The sequence below is a fragment of the Sciurus vulgaris genome, assembly GCF_902686455.1.
Source record: "Sciurus vulgaris genome assembly, chromosome: 13".
Taxonomy (NCBI): domain Eukaryota; kingdom Metazoa; phylum Chordata; class Mammalia; order Rodentia; family Sciuridae; genus Sciurus; species Sciurus vulgaris.
Window position 1 is genome coordinate 49426983 of NC_136474.1, and position 23376 is coordinate 49450358.

Consider the following 23376-nt stretch of genomic DNA (forward strand, 5'->3'; position numbering starts at 1 on the left):
ACGGTAAAAAAAATTTTCAATCTCGAAGTGATATAAATCAATAGTTCATACTAAGTGAGAAAAACAGAAATAATAAACATCTCTTCAAGGAAGGGAGGGGAGAGAAATTATACTTTTAAATGTGATTTTCATCTTTACCCTTCCTGCCATGTTCAAGGCCTTCTCTTACTTGACTCAAGGCTAGAAATGTTTTGGTAAGATCAGTTCATCAGTGTGAATGGCTCCCTTGAACGCTTAATGTGCTTTGTTAAAATTAAGCTTAAAGTTAAATCTTTAAAAGTTGTTATATATCATATGGTTTGTATCATGATTTTCTTATTTATAAGTGGGGAGAGGGTAAATCCTTTGTCATTTCCCGTGTGATGGCAAAGTATGGCATGACTGGTAAATTCATTAAGAGAAAAACACAGACCAAGTAACTAAAAAGAACTGGTAACACTGAATTAACTGGAGGTAGTTTTACATTTAAGTTTAGATTTCTTCTTATAACTATTAAAGTAGACTCTGTGAAGCAAAAAAATAATTTCAAAAGAAAGAGACTATATTGGAGTTTGCTAAGTCATATTCATTTTCTAAGTGGATTAAAGAGAGAATTGGGAAAATTTCATTTGAATAATAAATAGAGCTAACAAATTAGTCATAATTTTCAAGTTAATGTACAACTTCTGTAAAATATTTACTTCAATGAATACTTTAGTTCTTTAAAGCTTATAAAATGAATCCTTGCAAGAACATTAACAAAATATATGTTCAGCTGAAATAATTGGTACAAAATGATAGGATGGAAGTGATTTTTCATTTCATGATATTAGGCCTGATACTGTCAAATGGTCACCTGATACTCTTGCAAGCAAGAAGAAGGCACACTTATAAGTCCATCCCCTTGGGCTCTTGGAAATTTTGAGCAACTGGTATCTATATCAGGTTGTACTCAGTAGCCTCAATGATCTCTATCCACTGCCCATGCCTGTCACCCCATGTATCATTAGGTTTATGAGTAAGACACCACCAAAGTCGCCCACTCTTGCCAGCTAGCAGCCATTCTTCCATTCCTGTGCTAATCTCTCAAGTGTCAGTCTTTTCATTTGAGCTTAAGCCCTCCACTCTGCCTAGATCTCATTCTCTCTGACTAACCTTCTTAGGAATTTCACTTCATCTTTTACTCCCTGTTTTAGTCATCTTTTGTGCTATTGTAACCAAAAGAGACCTGATAAGAACAACTTAAAAGAGAAAAAGTTTATTTGGACTCATGGCTTTGGAGGTATGGTCCATGGTCAGCTGACTCCATAACTCTAGGCCAAGGTGAGGCAGAACATCATGGCAGAAGAGTGTGGCAGAGGAACATAGCTCATTCAGGACATGGCAACCAGTAAGCACAGAGAGAGAGCTCTGCTCACCAAGGACAAAACATAAACCCCAAAGGCACACCACTAGTGACCTACTTCCTCCAGCCACATCTTACCTGCCTACAGTTTCCACCTATATCAGTAGATGAATCCACTGATTCAGTTACACCTCTCATAATCAAATCATTTCACCTCTGAAAATTCTTGCATTGTCTCACACACGAGCTTTCGGAAGACACCTCCTATCTAAACCATAACACGCTCTTTCCCTGGGAGTTGAACTTCTCCAGTAATACCTTCTTCCTATCAATATGTAATTCATAGTTGAGTCTTTTCCACCTTACAAACCCATTCTTTCAGCTGCTACCCTATCTTTTGCTCATGTTCACAGCCAAACTCGGAAGGGTTTATCGGTGCTTATCAACTTCTTTATCTTCCTTTTCTATCATCACCATCACTAATCCATTGAATTGTCTTTGCCAAGGTCATCAGTGTTCCTCATGTCATTTAATCTGATGAACTCTTTCCTATCCTTGTGTGACCTTCTGGCATGTTTTGGTCACTCTTTACCCCCATCCTTCTCAGGTCTCTTCTCTGAGCCTTCGACAGACCTGTCTCCTGGGGTCCTTCCTCCCTTTCATCATCCCCATCACACCATCTCAGGATCACTGTGTCTTGCATTCTGTATACTCATGGGTGGTCTCATTGTCCCCCTGGCTTGATGTATTACTTATCACTGAACTGACCCACAAATGTATGTCTCTGCATACCTCCTTCTGAGTTCCAGACCCATGTATTCAGTTATCTTTGAATAAACCATCTGGATATCTTTTGGGTCTCAACATCAGCATGCCCAAAGTTGAACTTGGTCAGAGTGATATTTTTAAAGGCACATTTAAAAATGAACTTGGTCATAGTGACATTTTAATTTGTACCTTTCTGTACAAAACCCTCCAATGTCCATCCAACCTAAGGTATTATAATAAGAGGCTGTACACAATCTTTCTACACCCTTTATTATGAATTGGCTCTGGAATGTCTTCCAAAAAACTCATGTATTGAAAGCATGGTCTCCAATGCAGCAATGTTCAGAGGTGGGACTTTAAGGCAAAGATTGGATCATGAGGACCCTGACCTCATCAGTGGATTAATCAATTGATAAATTAATCAATTGGACTACTGAATGGACTACTAAGAGGTGGGATCTAGCTGGAAGAAGTATGTCAGTGGAGGCATGCCCCAGAAAAGTTCTTCTTTTCTTCTTTTCTGTTCTTCGGTTCATGTGTGGGCACATCCTTCCCCGCCCCCCCCTTTCTCTCTTCAACCCCCTTTCCTTGTTGCCATGAACTGAACAGCTTTCCTCTGCCATAACCTTCTATCATGATGTTTCTGTAATGGAGTCAGCTAACTGAACTGAAACCTGTAAACCCATGAGCCAAAACAAAGCTTGCCTCCTCTGAGTTGTTCTTATAAGGTATTTTGGTCACAGCAAAGCCAAGTTGCCTAGCACACCCTTCACCTCCCTGACCTAGTCTCCTGCTACTCTCCTCCTGGCACACACCACTCTGCCCCTGCTGGCCAGACAGGCTCCCCATGCACGGGACTCTGCATTTTTACTTTCTCTGTATGTTTTTCCTCCAGATATAAGCACTTTCTCTCTCACATCCTTGAAGAAAGTCAAATATCACTTTTTGATAAGGCTTTCCCTCACAAACCTATATAAAATTACAACCTGCCCCCCAAACAAGGATTCCTTACCCTCTTGTGTGGATTTCTTTGCTTTTATAGCCCTTTTGATATTAAATATACTAGATACTTTATTTATTGTCCACTTCCATCCACTGAACTGTAGGCTACATCATAGCAAGTGTCTGGGTCCCTTTGTTCACCATTACATTCCTAAAGCTTAGAATAGGTCCTGGTGTATAGGTTATGATCAATAAGTAACTGTGGGATAAATAAATGAACAAATGCCCCCAAACCAGCTAGTCACAATTTCAGTAAATAACACCCCTGTCTACCCAGTTGCATAATGCCAAAACTCAAGGCCAGGTTTGACTCAGCTTACTTGCATTCACCTCATGTTAAGTCATCCTTCCACCCTCCTGTCAGATCCTTGAAATTGTCTTCCTCTTCTAACCTCCCATCACATGGTTATTTTCTATTTATCTTTCAGATTCCAGTTAAGCATCATTTTTAGAGACCATGTCTACAATATTTCCTTTTAAATACCCAATTAGACATACTACATTTCTGGCCCATACTATGAGTTCATCAAACTTTTTTTATTATTATTTTGATTCGTTATACACAAATGGGGTACAACTTACATTTCTCTGGTTGTATACAAAGCAGACTCACACCATTTATGTAATCATACATGTACATAGAGTAATGATGTTTGTCTCATTCTATTATCTTTCCTTCCCCACAATCCCTCATTTTCCTCTACACAATCCATCCTTCCTCCATTCTTGCCTTACCTACCCCCTGTTATGTGTCATCACCCACTTATCAGAAAAATCATTCAGCCTTTGGTTTTTTGGAATTGGCTTATTTTACTTAGCATGATATTCTCCAACTCCATCCATTTACCTGCAAATGTCATAATTTTATTCTTCTTTATGGTTGAATAATATTCCATTGTGTATATATGCCACAGTTTCTTTATCCATTCATCTATTGAGAGGCATCTAGGTTGGTTCCACAATCTAGCTATTGTGAATTGAGCTGCGATAAACATTGATGTGGCTGCATCACTGTAGTATGCTGATTTTAAGTCCTTTGAGTATAAATTGAGGGGTGGGATAGCTGGGTCAAATGGTGGTTCCATTCCAAGTTTTCTAAGGAAACTCCATACTGCTTTCCAGAGTGGCTGCACCAATTTGCAACCCCACTAGCAATGCATGAGTGTGCCTTTTTCCCCACATCCATGCCAACACCTATTGTTGCTTGTATTCTTATAATAGACACTCTAATTGGGGTGAGATGAAATAGCCTCAAAAAAATTAAATACTTGGGAATCAATCTAACAAAAGAGGTGGAAGACCTCTACGATGAATACTACAGAACACTAAAGAAAAAAATTACAGACAACCTTAGAAGATGGAAAGATCTCCCATGTTCTTGGATAGGCAGAATTAATATTGTCAAAATGGCCACACTACCAAAAGCATTATACAGATCCAATGCAATTCTGATTAAAATCCCAATGACATACCTCATAGAAATAGAGAAAGCAATTATGAAATTCATTTGGAAGAATAAGAGACCCAGAATAGCTAAAGCAATCCTTAGCAGGAAGAATGAAACAGGGGATATCGCAATACCAGAACTTCAACTATACTACAAAGCAATAGTAACAAAAACGGCATGGTATTGGCACTAAAATAGACAGGTAGATCAATGGTACAGAATAGAGGACACGGACACAAACCCAAATAAAGACAATTTTCTCATACTAGACAAAAGTGCCAAAAATATGCAATGGAGAAAAGACAGCCTGTTCAACAAATGGTGCTGGGAAAATTGGAAATCCATATGCAACAGAGTGAAATTAAACCCCTATCTCTCACCCTGCACGAAAATCAACTCAAAATGGATCAAGGACCTTGAAATCAGACCAGAGATCCTGCATCTTATAGAAGAAAAAGTAGGTCCAAATCTTCAACTTGTTGGCTTAGGATCAGACTTCCTTAACAGGACTCCCATAGCACAAGAAATAAAAGCAAGAATCAATAACTGGGATAGATTCAAACTAAATAGCTTTTTCTCAGCAAAGGAAACTATCAGCAATGTGAAGAGAGAGCCTACAGAGTGGGGGAAAATCTTTGCCACTCATACTTCAGATAGAGCACTAATTTCCAGAATATATAAAGAACTCAAAAAACTCTGCACGAAGAATACAAATAACACAATCAACAAATGGGCTAAGGATATGAACAGATGCTTCACAGAAGAAGATCTACAAGCAATCAACAAACATATGAAAAAATGTTCACCATCTTTAGTAATAAGAGAAATGCAAATCAAAACTACCCTAAGATTCCCTCTCACCCCAATTAGAATGGTGATTATCAAGAATACAAGCAACAATAGGTGTTGGAGAGGATGTGGGGAAAAAGGTACACTCATACATTGCTGGTGGGGCTGCAAATTAGTGCAGCCACTCTGGAAAGCAGTGTGGAGATTCCTTAGAAAACTTGGAATGGACCCACCATTTGACCCAGCTATCCCACTCCTTGGCCTATACCCAAAGGACTTAAAATCAGCATACTACAGAGATACAGCCACATCAATGTTCACAGCTGCTCAATTCACAATAGCCAGACTGTGGAATCAAACTAGATGTCCTTCAATTGATGAATGAATAAATAAACTGTGGTGTATATATATATATATATATATATATATATATATATATATACAATGGAATATTACTCAGCTATAAAGAATAATAAAATAAGGCATTTGCAGGCAAACAGATGAAATTAGAGAATATCATGCTAAGTGAGATAAGCCAATCTCAAAAATCCAAAAGGCGAATGATCTCACTGATAAACGGATGATGATACATAATGGGGGGGTGGCAGGGGGGCAAGAATGGAGGAAGGAGGGACTGCATAGAGGGAAAAGAGGGGTGGGAGGGGTGGGGAGGGAAGGAAAAAAATAACAGAATGAATCAAACATCATTACCCTATGTAAATGTATAAGTATACAAATGGTATGCTGTTACTCCATGTACAAACAGAAACAACATGTATCCCATTTGTTTACAATAAAAATAAATTTTTAAAAAAAATTCATCTCTAAAAAAAAAAAAAAAAAAAGTCAACTCAAAATGAATCAAGAACCTAGGAATTAGACCAGAGACCTTGCACCTAATAGACAAAAAAGTAGGTCCAAATCTTCATCATGTTGCCTTAGGACCAGACTTCCTTAACCTGAATCCCAAAGCACAAGAAATAAAAGCAGGAATCAATAACTGGAATAGATTCAAACTAAAAAGTCTTTTCTCAACAAAGGAAACAATCAACAATGTGAAGAGAGAGCATACAGAGTGAATGAAAATCTTTTCCACATGCACTTCAAATAGAGCACTAATCTCCAAAATTTATAAAGAACACAAAACACTTTTCACCACAAATACAAATGACCCGATCAATAAATAGGTTAAGGAAATGAGCAGACACTTCACAGAAGAAGATCTACAAGCAATCAACAGATATATTAAAAAATGTTCATCATTAAACATTTTTTGAATAAATAAATGGTATTTCTCAGAAATACCGCATTAGGTTCTCCTGGTCTCTCTCTACGGCACCCCACAGATTCTCATTTAACACTCCCCTCACTTTACAATAATTATTCAATGTCTTTTTTGTCCCCTAAGCTATAAGTTCCCTGGGGGGGGGGGAATGTCCTCTGCATGAAGGTGGGAATAAGCAAGAGAATGTCAGAAAATAGGACTGGCTTACCTGATTGTGGAAGGTTCATGTTATTGACACTGGGAAGTCATCTAGTAGGTTGGGAACAGGGGTGTGATTACAGAGGGACTGACTCAGAGAAAATAACTTAATTCTGTTTTTTTATAACCAAAGGAAAGAGGGAGTATAATAAGATGGATGGTTTTGGTTTTATACTTCTACATAAATAAATTCAGCAGTGGTTAGTATTTAATTTGGCTTGATTATTAATCATTGAAATTTAGCCAACACATTATTGCTAATTTTTAAAGTTACCGATTCAAAGACTTCTCATTTTAAGCTTGTATATTCTCTTAGATACCAGGCTATAATCTAATGTCTCTAATAATACGTTTGATTAATTTACACATGGTTTACTTGCTAATTTAAAAGAATACATAGATTTTATATATATAAATTTATAAATATATATATTTATAAATATATATAAATATATATATACACATAAATGTTTGTGCATGCACACACAAACATCTGTTTTATAGATAAGGAAACCAATGCAGTAGAATTTTTTATTTACTTCAATATTATATAATTCACAAGTGGTAGAGCCAAAATTTGAACTCAGGTCTACATGACTTGAAAATCCATGCACTTTTACTATTCCATAATGTGTCCATAATATGATATAAATTCAAATTGGAAATATGTGCAAAGAATTATGATAAACTGAATATAATTTAAGATTATTTAGCCCAATAGTAAGTCTTAACAATAGTTCAAATATATATTTAGTAAGAAGTGGCTCACAATTGTGAGCATGATAGAAATATCTACCATGTAAGTCCGTCAAATATTCTTTGACCTTTTGTAGATACAAATGGTAAAATCATTATCTTTAGCTTAAACTTATAACCTATTTCCACCAAAAATAACCCAACCTGAGTCCAGCCCGTTTATTTTACTCTGACCTCTACAACTTAAAGATAAAAACAAGAATAATGCTATTTACTTTTTATTCTTTTGTTGTGCCCCTACAGAATCCTTTCATTCTTGCTGAATGAGTGGATGATTTGGGGATAAGGGAAAATAGAAAAAAGCTCTGCTACTCACTTCCATTTTCAGCACAAAGAGAAGTGGATAGAAAGTGGCTGATATCAAAACGAGAGAGCATCACACACATAAATTTTCAGAACAGGATTATAATAGAAAAAAATAGGAACACGAATAAATTATGGTAGGTATAATCAATCATTCTAGAGAATATTTCTAAGGGTACATATGTTTATATTTAGAAAGTCTTTTAAAATAACATGGGAAAATTGTATTATATTATATTAAATAATAATAAAATGAATATGGCTCAGTGTTATGAGCAAGCCATTCTTCTAACAGTTTTATGTAAATTTATATATTAAATAATTTAATCCTCACAAAAAAATTACAGGGCAAACACTATTACTACCTCTATTTTTATTGATGAGATAAGTTGAGCTCAGAGAGCTAGAAACTTTCCCAAGATCCCCAAACTTACTAAGTGGCAGAGTCAGGATAAAAATCCAGACACAGCATTTTAGAGCCCGCACTTAAAAACTATAAGTGGTAAAACTATATAGAGACAATTATTATAAATACTTAAATATATTTTTCTTAGAAAGAAAATATTGGATGGAAATATGATTAGTTCTATGACAGATTTTTTAAAATTTATTTATATTGATCTTTCTTTTCCATAGTGTTTATAGTGATCATGCTTTATGCTTATAACCAGGTCAGAATGAGAAAAAAGTATTAGAAAAGTAAATGGGGGAAAAAAAGAGTTCATGCAGTGGATACATGCCTTTTCAACTCCAAGAAATGATTTTCAAAATTTATACATTATAGTCACAAACGATGAAAAAAAAAATGAATAAGTGTTACAGGAAAAGAAGAGCTTCTTGATGGTATGAACTATGTTTAGAACTGAAGGAGACCTCAGAGATCATCCAGGTCAGTGATTTTCAAAGTTTGGTCCCCAGATCAGCAGTATCAACATCACTTGGTAAATGCCAAGTGAATTAAAATTTCTGGGTTGAGGGCCCAGGAACCTGTGTTTTAACAAGTCCTTCCGGTGGTTCTGATGCACACTGAAGAGCCATTGTTTTAAGCTTACAGTTTTCAGCCTATCAGAATCAGGTTGGCATTTATAAGACAACTTAGATTATACCACCAGAGCTCCTGAGTTAATTGATTTTGTGAGGCCATCAGTATCTTTAATTTCTTCTTATGTGATTTAACCAGAACTACTGATTTAGTCCTTCACTACTTGAAGTGTGGTCCTTGGGGCCACAGAATTAGCATCACTTGGGAGTTTTTTAGAAATGTACAATCTAGGGCCCCACTCCACGCCAGTTGAATCAGAATCTCTATGTTCACAAGATTCCCAAGTGATTCATATATACATTGACGTCTGAGAAGCATTAGCCATTCCCCTCATTTTACGGAGTAGAAAAACCACACCCCAAAGAGTTAACAAACTCAAAAGATCTCACTGCTGAGCGAGGGTAAGGGTGGTGAGAAGAGTTATATTCAAACACATGATGCTCAAAACTAACTCGGACTGTGTTCTTTCTATTATACTACAAAGCTTTGACTTTGAAAGCTTTTCCAGCTCTTTCCTCCACCTCCAAATGGTATTCTCCCCAGAGTACCTAAAACTTGGTAATGCACAAACACCATATCACTCCCTAAAAAAATTCAGAGCTGGCAGAGGGAGGCTTAGAAAATAAGTACCTGAAAGCCAGTAACTGGCCCCAGAGATCTCCAAGGACTGCTGTCCAGTCCAGGATTCCATGACATCTGCACCACAGCCGTGTATGGACACCAGAATGCCTGCACCCAATGCAGTGAGGATTTATTTCGTAGTTATCAAAGCAAACCAAAGGTTATCAGCAGGTTGGACATTTAAAGATTAAGTACAGCTGATCGCACTCAACTCTTATGCAGGTAGCTTAACTTCAGTGGTTCTGGTCTCTCTCTGAAGGGAAAATGGAGGTGTTTATGATTCTGTATCATAATGGGTTCCAGGTGACCCAGGCTAGGCGGCTGAGTCAGGCCCTCTCTTCTTTGATTTACATGGCAGGATCCAGGCCATCCCTAAATTGAAAAGATATAGTAATGAGCAAATGCAGAAAGAGAATAGAGGGGAAAAAAGAGCTGAGGGAAAACCTGGAGTGCTTTTCCAAGTCCAAAGTGAGCTATGGCTGCCCTCTCTGCCTCAGAAGGTATGATCATAAATTACTAGCTAATGTTTAGCACTGGGGCTCTGGCCCCATGATATATTACAGAGGACAAGATGCCTCCAACCAGAAAACACTGTAATTGGGGAGCAATAACATCTGTGTCAGTCATGGGACTGCAGTTAAAGCCAACTGAGAAGTTACAGGCTGTGCTGCAGATGCATAGTAATAACATGCACTTTTTTTTTTTTTTTTTTTTTTTGCGCTAAAATGATATGTCATCAAGATATGGGCCTCTTTAAATTCTTTGGTGTCATGATAGCCTGAAGAGTATCAGTAGGAGCCCCAGATTTCTGTTTTAACATTAGCACTATGTTAGCCAACACCTCAAGAGAATTAGTTTATAAAGCAAAAAAGTCTGAAGAACTCAAAATATGGACTGAGTTTTCTGAGGCACAGATTCTAGGTTGATGCAATGCTCTGCTATCTTGAGCAGGCCACCTCATCTCTCTCTGAGCCTCCTAATCTGGCAAGGTCAAAGAATTCATCCATGATAGAACTGGGACTCAAACCCAGGTCCTCTGGCTATAAATTCTGTCCTCTTTCCAAGTGCATTTCTGTTTGTCATGGCACTGATGGTTAATTATAATATGAATAGATAGTTATTCAGGGACTGAAATATGTGCAAGGTTCTTTTGTTCTTAGATTAAGATACAAGAGGACTGCCTCCTTATAACTTTCCATTTTAAAGATTCTCCAGTGCCATGAAAATAGCTAAAAGAACCCAAACCATCTAGAAGTATTCAGGCAGTGCCAATTGAGGGTCTACAAAGATCTAAGTTGAATTAAAAATCATTCCTAGATGGCCAGTGTCTGAGGTCCTGCTCACCTCTGAGAGTGGTGATTCCTCAGTCCTACGTCCAATAGGCCAAATACCCACATTCTTCACAGGACGATGAGGATTTCCCAGTTTTGTGCAGAAAGTCCCATATTCCAGGACTGAGTCCCAGGCAAACAGGGAACACCCTACTTCTTATCACCTACTGTTTCCATTTGACCCATGTTCAGACTAGCACAGTGCTCATAGCTGCATCTTTTTACCCACAGGATAGCATTCATGAATACTATTAGAAAGTCTTTAGCGCCATAATAGATCTTGAGTGAGCCTGTAGGATGTTCCACATTCTACTTTCATTCCAACCTGCATGCACAGGTACCTGGGCAAGTACCTGGGTTTTTTTCTCTGGTTAGCCTTTTTGATGTAATGGTTTAGGTGAGCTATCTACTGGGCTTCCAAGCTACATGCTTTTCCTCCTACAAGGCCCAATTTATGAGATTTGGTTGCTGGGCCACCAGTCATCATAGAGGGACACTGCTGGGTTACACTTATGCCATTGGGGCTGCCTAGTCCTTTAGCTGATATATGAGAAAATCCAAGATCTTTACCACATGGGTTTCTCAATGCCATACTAATATATCAATTCTGTACCTATTGTCATAATTATTTTAAAAACTGATAATGTATAGATAGAAGATTTATAAGAGCTCAAATATACCATTTTTATAAACTTATTTTTCTTGTTGATGACTAGGATTGCCTTTGACCACATTGAATATTCCCTTTTTGTGGTACATCAAAATGCTTTACTAAATTGGGTGCTATGGTGCATGCCTATAATTCCAGCAGCTCAGGAGGCTGAGGCAAGAGGATCTCAGAGTTCAAAGCCAGCCTCAGCAACTTAGCAAAGGCCTAACCAACTCAGTGAGACCCTGTCTCAAAATAAAATATAAAAAAAAGGGCTTGGGTAGTGGCTCAGTGGTTAAGTCCCCCCGGGTTCAATTCCCAGTACCAAAAACAAAAACAAAAATGAAAAAACAAACTTTAATTATCCCTTGTTAATAATAAATTACTTATTAACAATAAATTTATTCTTATTATAAGAAAATCTTTCAGCATAAATTGACTTATCCCAAGAGCCAAGAGAACAAATATAGATTAGAAAGCTCAAACTTTTTTCCCATTGAAGTTTGTTGGTTTATTTTAAACTATTCTAAGGTTGTCATTTGTGTTTTATATTCATATCTCAGGTCGTGAAACTACACAGAATGGGTCAATATTTAGCAGAAATCCCAAAACCACATGTCCAAAAACCTCTTCAACAGTCCCCTAAGTCAGGGATATTCCAAAAACAATCCTTAATATGCTTCATTTTAAAATTAATTTATATTTTATCCTATACAGAAAGTATCTGAAGAGTTTTCCAGAAAAATGAACACTGTCCTAAGACTCTTAAGTTTGTAGCATCAAACACTGCTACCCTGGTAGAGAGGTTGAAGGGACGATTCTTAGATGTTTCCAGTTGAGAACATGTTAAGAGTGATATGAGATTCCCATCCCTCCATTCATCTAAGTGACAAAAGCACTGGAACAAATTTCCATCTTTGCAGAAACTGTAAATCTCTTCTCTCCTTCCTTCCTAACAGAACGTCAGTCTTCTAGGCATTTATTCTCCCTTGCAAGTAGAGGTAACTTATATTCATTGGAAGGACTTTCCTCAACTGGGAGGGACTACCCTCTGGTCTTCTGCTCTCCCTCTCCTTCTCCTTTCTGCCTAGACTGTGTCCATTTGCTAGATTTAACAAGCCAAAATGCAGGGTGCCTTGCTACATTTGCATTTCAGATGAACAACGATTCTTTTTAGTATAAATACATCCTACGTAGTTTAAGATATATAGCAAAAAATCAGATGTTGTTTATCTAAAATTCAAATTCAGCTGGGCATTCTGTATTTTATCTATCTTATTATGTCCTTAAGAAAGTGGATATGAAGACTCAAACTCCAGCAGCCACCCTAAAGAGAAGAGTTATTGTCAAAACTTTCACATCAAGAAAAACAGAAAGTATGGTGGAATCCAGTCACAGAAGACCAAAGAGCTCTACACTAACAGGAGCCCACCTTCTTCAGAACCTTTTCCCCATGAAATAAATAAGAATTTATCTTGTTCGAGCTACTGTTACATAGAGTTCATTGCCTGTGGCCAAATTTAGCCCTAACTTGTAAAGTTCCATTTCCATATTCCTGTCCCCCTCCACCCTCTTTCCTGCTTCTTTTTCTGTTCCCACTGCCCATCGTGTGCATTTTACATGGAGTTAATTTATTTGCAAGTATAAACGGGAGAGAAAATCCCATACAATAACTTTCCCCTTTCCTGCATCCTCAGAAATAGTTTGAGCTAGGAGAAAAATAAATAGTACCTAAGATTCTCTAAGAAAAGCGTTCCTGGGGGTCTCCCTAAAGACCATCACTGGTCTTTTACACATTTTTATCTACATATGCATCATATAACCCTCATGCTTACTCATGAAGTTGATATTACTTTATTTTGCATATAAGGAAATCAAGAACCAGAAAGGAAAAGAAACTTCTTAAAAAAAGAAGAAGAAAGCATGCAAGATGAGTTTTAATCCAGGTCTCTGGCTCCAGAGCATATATTCTGTGCTTTAACCTTTAAATTCAAGATACAAAATATAAAATGCTGTAAATTTAAGATATAATACAGATTAAAATACTTAATCTGATACACTGTTTATTTTCTTTAATAGCCAGGGGAAAGGATTTTGAATACTTCCCCACAACAAAATAATAATTGTTGGAGGAAATAATTATGTTTACTCTGATTTGGATGTTACACAAAGTATGCATGTATCAAAACATTACATGGTAGCACATAAATATGTACAATTTTGTGTATGAGTTAAAATTTTAAAAAGATATGACAATCCATAAATTTAAGATAAAATATGGCACGCTTTCCATTTTATCTGATCACATAACTTCGAAAGCCATTTCAAGACTCAGTTCATTCACATATACATACAGAGGCTCCTCAATTTGTGATGGGATTTTGTCCCAATAAATTGATTGTAAATTGCAATTATCATAAGTTGAAAATCCATGTAATACCTTTAACCTAGGAACCACCATAGCTTAGCAACACAGTTCACTGTACAGTTTCAGTTGTTTACCTTCATGGCCAAGTGGCATATCACCAGTCCCAGGAAAAAATTAACATCCAAAATTCAAAATGTGGTTTCTACTGAATGCATACTGCTTTTGCAGCATCATAAAGTTCAAAAACTATAAGCTAAACCACTATAAGTTAGCAATTGTCTGAACTTGGGGGAAAAGTACATAACTTCACAAGCCAAAGAATCAAGCACATTGTAAATGGGGTCCTGCTTCCCAACATCCTGCACTTAAGCTCTGCAGATGAAAGGGTGCCCTGCTTAGATTCAGCTCCTTTCTAAAAATAGCTAAAAGCACAATACAAAACACCAGATTTTATCAGACTGGTTGCTACTCTTAACTCCTCTTATGGGTTGGGGAAACTGATGTCTGGGGGAAAAAAAAAGTAGAGTGACTTAGTGGGGCAAAGAAGAAGGATACCTGGAGAAAATTAAAGTTTAACTTAAAGTGACCTGAGCACCATGTATTGAACCTTCTCTACCAATTTGTTTTTACCATGAGAACATTTCCATTTTTAGAACTCTTAAAACCATAGATTGATCAGCACATAGACTAACTTGGCTGCAATAGACTTTTGCTTGAACTTAGCATCAGTATTCCCTAAGAACAGTCACAATATTTGGAGTGGATTTCGTCTCCCTGAACCCACAGATACAGGCCAGGATGGTAATCTGATGAAGAGCTCCCTCTAAAGATTGCTGAATCACAGGAAACGTACAAACCAAGCAGGAAAAATGTGCCTCGAACTTTTCCACGTAGTTCACCTACTGCAACTGGGGGTGGTTAGGTTTTTATGAATAGGGCACCCAAGGAGAATAGCTAATAACAAACCAATCCAGAGTTAAGAAAGAATAGCATGGCATCTTGCCCCAGTCATGAATAGATGACATAACAAAGAAAGAGGAAAAAGAAACAAGGAACCCAGGAGTAATGGGGAGACCAGGGCTTACCAGCCAGGCGTCTGGTAAGCACTGAGTGTGGGAACTTTTCCTTGCCTCTGAGACACATATTGTTGTCCAACAATGGCACAGCAGCTGAAGTTGCAAAGTCTCCATTTCAAAGGAGAAACCAGTAGAGGTGTTCTGCTCCTCCTCTCCCCTTTGGGAAATCCTGGAAAGTGCCAGCCAGCTTGAATTATTGTGAAAGATGAGAAATAAAAACATACAGCAAGTTCTGCATTTATAATGGGCAGGGAAAGAATTCATGGAATTTTTTTTTAGGGCCTTGTGACAGTGTCTTGTAGACAAATTTGAGCTAGACTGGATGCCAAAAGATAGATAGTAGCAGAGTCCTAGGGCCATCCCCAAATTAACAAGCAACCTCATCTCTCTGATTCTCGACATCCTCATCTGTAAGACAAGAAGGCTATAATTGCTGGATCGATGCATCTTTTCATTCAGCAATATTATTCAGCTCAAGTTGCATAAGTGGATGCCTCAAGGATCTAATGAATATACTCGACAATAAAGATGTGAATTAATAATAAATGTCCTGCAGTGATAAGGTTATGGAGAAAAAAATCATTGAAAAAAGAAAGAGCAATGAGTGAAGTTGATAGTCTAAAGTTCTCAGGGAAGGCTAGGCTGAGGGGAAGCCATCTGAGCAGAAACTAGAAGGAGAGCTGGAGTCAACCAGGTGAAGTCTGGGGAAAGAATATTCCAGTTGGAAAGAATTGTCATGTGTAGCCATGAAATAAGAGTAAGTTTGGCATATCTGGGGTACATGAAGGGAATAGAAGGATCAAGAAAAAGTTGATTGGAAATGAGATAAGTAGGAGAGACCATTTAAGGTTAGAATCAGATTTTAAGCTTAATATGAGATACAAGACCACTGAAGGGAATTTATTGAGCATAATTGCCTTGAGCCTTACTAAAAGACCATTCTAGCTCATGAAAGTACAGGGATCTTTATTTATTCACTAATAATTTACTTAGCATTGATATCAACCAGGATTTGTTACAAGCACAGGTTGCACATCAGTTAATAAAACAGGTCCCTGTTCTAATGGAGACCACTTGGAAAACTATTTCAGTGGTCCCACAGAAAGAGGATAGTAATTTGGAAAAAGGTAGTAGTGATAGAAGTAATGAAGACTGATCAGATTCTGGATTTGTTTGATAGGATTTGTTGATACATTGGATGTGGGGATAAGAAAAGAAAGATGGATTCCTAGATCTCTCTCTCTCTCTCTCTCTCTCTCTCTCTCTCTCTCTCTCTCTCTCTCTCTTCCTTCTCCACCCCATCCTCTCCTCACTCCTTCCTTCCCTCAGTTTTTAATCTTAGGGATTTTAATCTTAGTCGGTTCCTGAATGAATCCTTCTTATCATTCCAATTTTTGCTCAAATATCACCTCTTCAGAGACAACCCAAGTTTACAGTATCAAATTAATACACTGCTCTCTTTCCTTTCACTGTCTCTGCCCTTTACTGATATGAGCAAGGCTTGGGGAGGAGCACAGTCTGATTTAAAGTCAAGACTTGGAGTTGTTAAGTTTAAGATGCCTTTTAAACATTGGAAAGAAGACAATGAATATGCTGATTTGACACATAGCTTGGAGGTCAAGGGAAACATTGGGAAAAATGTAAAAAAGTTGGATAGCATCTCAGAAAGACATGTATGTACTCAAGAGAAAAATAAGTACTTCTTAGAGTATTTCAAAAATTGGAGATCAAGAAGGTAAGGAGTACAAGTAAAATAGGAAAAGAAGGTGAGCATGATATCCCTGAAACCAAGTGAGGAAAAGTATTCCAGAAGAAGGAAAACATCAGTTTTTTCAACTGAGTAAATATTAAAAAAACCATTGAATTTGAAGGCCAATGGTGATGTTGAGTGAGTCCAGTGAACTTAGGAGGATAAAATTCCAATCAAAGTAGATTAAAGAGAAAATGGGAAGTGAAGAATTAGACACGTCTGGATGTCTTCTTTACAGAATTTGAACATCAAAAATTACCCAGAGGGGAATGTTTATTAGGCTTGTTTGTTTGCTTTTAAAACCAGAGCTACGATTTAAAGAGTGAACTATAAAATAGGCTTTTTGACAATCATGAACATTTGAATGAAGATTCATATCAAATATTAAGGAAAGTGTATTGTTAAGAATGATAATGGAATTGAGATTATGAAGAATTTGAATTCCATATATAGTGCATATTATTAAATATTTTTTGAGATTCGCCATAAAATCGATGAACAAGAAAAAGAAAGTTTGGGGGAGACAGATGAAAGTAGATTGGCAAAAAACAAGGAGTTCATTATATTCTTTTATGTATGTGTAAAAGGATTTTTAAAGGAAAAAAAAGGGATGAAAACTAGCATATTATAATAGTATATTATTCCTGTAATGGTTCAAACAACACACTTCTCCACAATATAGTAGAATCAGAGGAGGCTGAGTGGAAAGGCAAGACTTTTATCATCTCTCAAGGACAGTGAGTTCCTAGTCCTCCTCAGTGTCAGTAACAAGATGACTCTTCCCTTGCTAGCCAGTGTGGTATCTGCAAAGGCCTCATGAGAAGCCTGCTCCTCACCCACCTCCAGCAGGAAAAAGCCCCTGCCTCCAAGTGATAAAGGAAACTAAAAGGGGAATTGGACTTCCAGCCCCACTTGGCAGTAACAGGCAGAGCCCCCTTGTGTGGAATCAGAGGAGGCCTGCTCAAAGAGAAGATTCAAATAAGATCCAGAATCTTATAACATAATGCGCAAAGTGTCTAGGAGACAAACAAAACTCACTCATCATACCAAGAACAAGGAAAATCTCAATTTGAATGAGAAAAGACAGTCTATAGAGGCCAACACTGAGATGTCACAGATGTAGGAATTAGCAGATAAGAATCTTAAAGCATAATAATAAAAATGTTTCAAACAGCAATTATGAACATACTTGAAACAAGTGAAAAAAAAATAAGTCTCGAATAGTATGTACAAATGCAGCTGGTTTGGGAAATGAGCTTGCAGAAAATCACTATCTCCCACGTTGTTCATATTGAGAAACCAAGTGTCCCAAAGTCAAGAGACTTGAATAAGGTTTGGTCCACAGCTGGCCCAGTGCATCACCATCCCTGGGGTCCCAGCTATTTTAACACTTCATTTATTTCCCAAAACTAAGGCAACTCCATAGCCTATTGCATCATCGAATGTTTTCCCAGCCTGGAAAGAAGGATCAGGATTTCGGCATGTCACTTAGGTAAGAATGTTGGATCCAAAGTAATGCTAGCTCCCAAAGAGTAAGAGTTCACAGATTTCAATATTTCTTCTGAAGTTTCATCATGCTTCTCCCTTCTCAGGAGTTGTAAACTTAAAAACATTTATTAATATATTAAAAAAAAAAAGGTCAGCTGGAACACATTCTAAAGAGCTCATCAGAAATGAATTGTTATGCTAATAGTCCAATCATCTAGAAAAAAACTGTGTCTGCTTTTTTCTAACCAGTGCAACATCCTTGAAAACAAAGTGGGTACACGGGTGCTCCACAGTCCTTGAAGGCAGCTCCATGTAGGGGACTTGGCCTTGGGGCAATGGGGCCAACACAGTCAAAGCTAGTCCTAGTGCCACTGGAAAGGCTGCTGCCCAGGAAAGAGGTCTTTCATCTGGTGCCTCAGTCACACTGGAACTGAGTCCAGCTGGTGGTGGTAAGCCACATCTAAACCACGAAATGCACTGGGGGGACTGTCTTCCTAGTCCCCATCCCGTATGGCTTCTCCTAGTCCTCTACAGCTATCACGTATTTCATTTTTGTGGATATACCCCAATTTACAAGTTGAGATTCTATAAATGAACGCTTGTATTGTTTCTAGGCTTTGGATAGTAGAAGAAAAAGAATGCTTCGATGAATACATTTCACTTCCTGCATTTACAGGAGTAACTGTCAGATTCTCAGAAGAGAATTCCTAGATGAAAGAGGAACTGGATTTGTAAATATGAAAAGTATTGGCAGTTGCCTTGATAGAGTGATCCATTCTAGATACTTCTCATAAGCAGAGTATAAGGGATATTGCTTTTTTTGAGAAAGAGGAGAGTAGGAAGAACAGAAATATAATTGGGGAGATGCTTTTTTGGTGGTAAGAAAATTTGTAAGTAAAATCCTGAATAGTTTGAGAATATGAGTTATAATGATAAAGGATGCATCTAAAAGAAATTGTTGTATGATAGGAGGACTTGTTATAATAAGCAGTGTTAAATTGAAACTACTTTTTTTTTAACTTAACTCTCCCTTTAGTATACTTCTCTTAATAAATTCAAAGATGTATAGAAAAATCAAAACAATCTTTTGTGATCAAAATCTATGCTGCCTTATTCCATGACAGAAGTAATTTTAAAACAGGACAGTCATGGTAGATGATTATTCAAAGTCTGTTTTCCTCAATAATTTCTTTTACTGGATGGATAAAGAGGTATTAAAGGACAAAGATTTTAGTGTGAAAATTATTAGTATTGTACAGAGTCTTAGGGTAGTGCTGGACATGAAGACTTTTATCACTGTTGTTTGTAAAGAGTTTGTTTTATATTTCTGGTGGTCAGTTTTTCAAAAGGCATTTTTTCATTATCTCAAGTTATGAACCAGCAGTAGAGTGAGAAATAGAATTTAGAGCAATTTATTACTTCCTTTAACCAAATAGAAGGAAGATGACATCTTAAGTTTTTAAAATTATTTTCTCCTTGAAGATATTCTGAAATCTTTTGTCAATTTTTATTAGTATTCATAGTAGGTGCGCCTATTATTTTAAAATTTGTGGGGTTGAAAGCTTTAAGAAAGGTAACAGATGCTGGCAAGGATATAGAAAAAAGGGAATCCTTGCACACTTTGGGTGGCAATGTAAATTAGTACAGCTATATGGAAAAGAGGATGGACATTCCTCAAAAAATTAAAAATAGAGCTACTGTATGATTCAGCAGTCCCACTACTAGGCCTGTGTCCAAACAATAAGAAGTCAGTTTATTGCGACATTACCACAATGGTCAAGTTATAGAAAAAACCTAACAATGAATTGATGATGAAGAAAATACGGGAGCTTCCCGGGGCAGACCGCCCAGTGAGAGCCTCTCGACGCAGAGCCAGCCACAAGTCCCCAAGCCAGTGGAGATATTCGACACGCAAGCAGCTTCTGGGACCAGGGCTGGACAGCCAGAGACCTCTCCAGGCAGCATTGTCCCCCTCCAGCTGCAGGCTTTTTCCACGGGGCGATCCAAGATGGCGGACTAGAGGGTGATTGCATCTCCAGTTGCCCCAGAACCCAGGATTCAAGAAGGGGAGGCATTGAGAGTCTCGGACTAAAATAGAACCACGGGGTGAGTCTCCCCCACCCAGAGAAGCTCAGCTGGGTGGCAGGCCCAGATTCGAGTGGCTTATTAGAGTGGGACAGGGCAGATAGCGTCTCCCCCAGGCAGCTCGGTGCAGTCTGGCGGTGGGCTCCGCCCACATGGACAGATCCTCCAGCCTCTCAGAACAGGCCCCCCAGTGAGAGCCCTTCTGCACAGAAGCAGCGCGGACAGCTCCGGCCAGCCCCAGCCAGCTCCAGCCCGCCCACTGCCAGCTCCAGCCCGCCCGCAGGTTGCTTCAGTGACCAGCACAGGGCGCCAGGGACTTCCCCAAGCAGCCCAGCCCCCCTCCAGCGGGAAGCGCCTCTCTAGGCTAGCTTCTCAGGGCAAATCATCCAGTGAGAGCCTGTCTACACAGAGCCAGCCACAAGTCCCCAAGCCAGTGGAGACCTCCAACCTACAACCAGCCTCTGGAACCAGGGCTGTGCAACAAGAGACCTCTCCAGGTCTCTCTCCCTGGAACCAGTAGCGGGCTAGGGGCAGCGTTCTTCGGAAGCACTGCATTATCAAATTAATCCAAGACTTCTGGCTACTGAAGGCTGGTAGGTGATACACTGGAAATCTACAGGGTCACTATAAGCCAATAGAGGAAATCTAAAATATCACAGAGTCCCATTGACATCTGACCAATATGAGAAAACAAGGAAAGAAAATGTCCCAAACAAACCTAGATACTATATCAATAAAACCCAATGACAGCACAGCAGAAGAAATGTCCGAAAGGGAGTTCAGAATGTACATAATTAAAACAATCAGGGAGGCAAACGAGGAGATGAAAGAAAAAATGCAGGCATTAAATGAATGCACTAATCAACAGTTAAAAGAGCAAATAACGGAAGCAAAAGAGCATTTCAATAAAGAGTTAGAGATACTGAAAAAAAAAAAACCAAACTGAAATCCTTGAAATGAAGGAAACAATAAACCAAGTTAAAAACACCATAGAAAGCATAAACAATAGGATAGATCACCTGGAAGACAGAACTTCAGATATTGAAGACAAAATATTTAATCTTGAAAACAAAGTTGACAAAACAGAGAAGATGGAAAGAAATCATGAACAGAAACTACAAGAATTATGGGATATCATGAAGAGGCCAAATTTAAGAATAATTAGGATTGAGGAAGGCTTAGAGAAACAAACCAAAGGAATGAACAATCTATTCAATGAAATAATATCAGAAAATTTCCCAAATCTCAAGAATGAAATGGAAAACCAAGTACAAGAGGCTTATAGGACTCCAAATATGCAAAATTACAACAGACCTACACCAAGGCACATTATTATGAAAATACCTAACATTCAAAATAAAGACAGAATTTTAAAGGCCGCGAGAGAAAAGAATCAGATTACATTCAGGGGGAAACCAATAAGAATATCAGCAGATTTTTCAGTCCAGACCCAAAAAGCTAGAAGGGCCTGGAACAACATTTACCAAGCCCTGAAAGAAAATGGATGCCAACCAAGAATTTTATACCCAGCAAAACTTACTTTCAGATTTGACAATGAGATAAAATCCTTCCACAATAAACAAAAGCTAAAGGAATTTACTAAAAGAAAGCCAGCATTACAGAACATTCTCAGCAAAATATTCCATGAGGAAGAGATGAAAAACAACAATGTAAATCAGCAACGGGAGGAACTAGCCTAAAGGAATAGCCAAATAAAGGAGAAACCAAATCATGTCAAAAAACAAAAATGAGTCCAATGACTAGGAATACAAATCATATCACAATAATAACTGTGAATGTTAATGGCCTGAACTCATCAATCAAAAGACATAGACTGGCAGATTGGATTAAAAAGAAAGATCCAACAATATGCTGCCTGCAAGAGACCCATCTCATAGAAAGAGATACCCATAGACTAAAGGTGAAAGGATGGGAAAAAACATACCATGCACACGGACACAGCAAAAAAGCTGGAGTATCCATCCTCATTTCAGATAATGTGGACTTTAAGCCAAAAGAGTCAGAAGGGATAAAGAAGGACATTACATACTGCTTAAGGGAAGCATAAATCAGCAAGACATAACAATCATAAATATCTATGCCCCGAACATTGGCTCATCCATGTACGTCAAACAAATCCTTCTCAATTCCAGAAATCAAATAGACCACAACACAATAATACTAGGTGATTTTAACACACCTCTCTCACCGCTGGATAGATCTTCCAAATAAAAATTGAATAAAGAAACCATAGATCTCAATAACACAATCAACAATTTAGACTTAACCGACTTATATAGAATATACCATCCAACACAGAACGAATACACTTTCCTCTCAGCAGCACATGGATCCTTTTCTAAAATAGACCATGTTTTATGCCACAAAGCTACTGTTAGCAAATACAAGAACATAGAGATACTACCTTGTACTCTATCAGATCATAATGGACTGAAATTAGAAATAAATGAAAGAGTAAAAAATAGAAACTTCTCCAATACGTGGAGATTAAATAATACACTATTATACGATGAATGGGTAACAGAAGACATCAGGAGGGAAATAAAAAAATTCTTAGAAGTAAATGAGAACAAAGACACATCATATCAAAATCTCTGGGACACTATGAAAGCAGTACTGAGAGGAAGATTTATTTCATGGGGCGCATTCAACAAAAGAAGTAGAAATCAACAAATAAACGACTTAACACTACAGCTCAAAGCCCTAGAAAAAGAAGAGCGGACCAACACCAAAAGTAGTAGAAGACAGGAAATAGTTAAAATCAGAGCCGAAATCAATGAAATTGAAACAAAAGAAACAATCGGAAAAATTAACAAAATAAATAGTTGGTTCTTTGAAAAAATAAACAAAATTGATAAACCCTTAGCCACGCTAACAAAGAGAAAAAGGGAGAAAACTCAAATTACTAAAATTCGGAATGAACAAGGAAATAGCACAACAGACATGAGTGAAATACAAAACATAATTAGAAGCTATTTTGAAAATCTATACTCCAACAAAACAGAAAACCTCGAAGACATCAACAAGTTTCTAGAGACATATGAATTACCTAAACTGAACGAGGAAGACATAC

The 23376-nt window shown here is 37.7% G+C and overlaps 1 long non-coding RNA gene across 1 annotated transcript in view; it reads right to left on the reverse strand.

Moving 5' to 3' along the window:
• Nucleotides 1–9761: 9761 nt before the first annotated feature.
• Nucleotides 9762–23376, reverse strand: part of LOC306642547 — a 138774-nt gene continuing 125159 nt past the window's right edge. Inside the window, exon 3 of the long non-coding RNA XR_013758590.1 lies at nt 9762–9907. This is a non-coding gene — a long non-coding RNA (uncharacterized lncRNA). The remainder of the gene's footprint in view (nt 9908–23376) is intronic.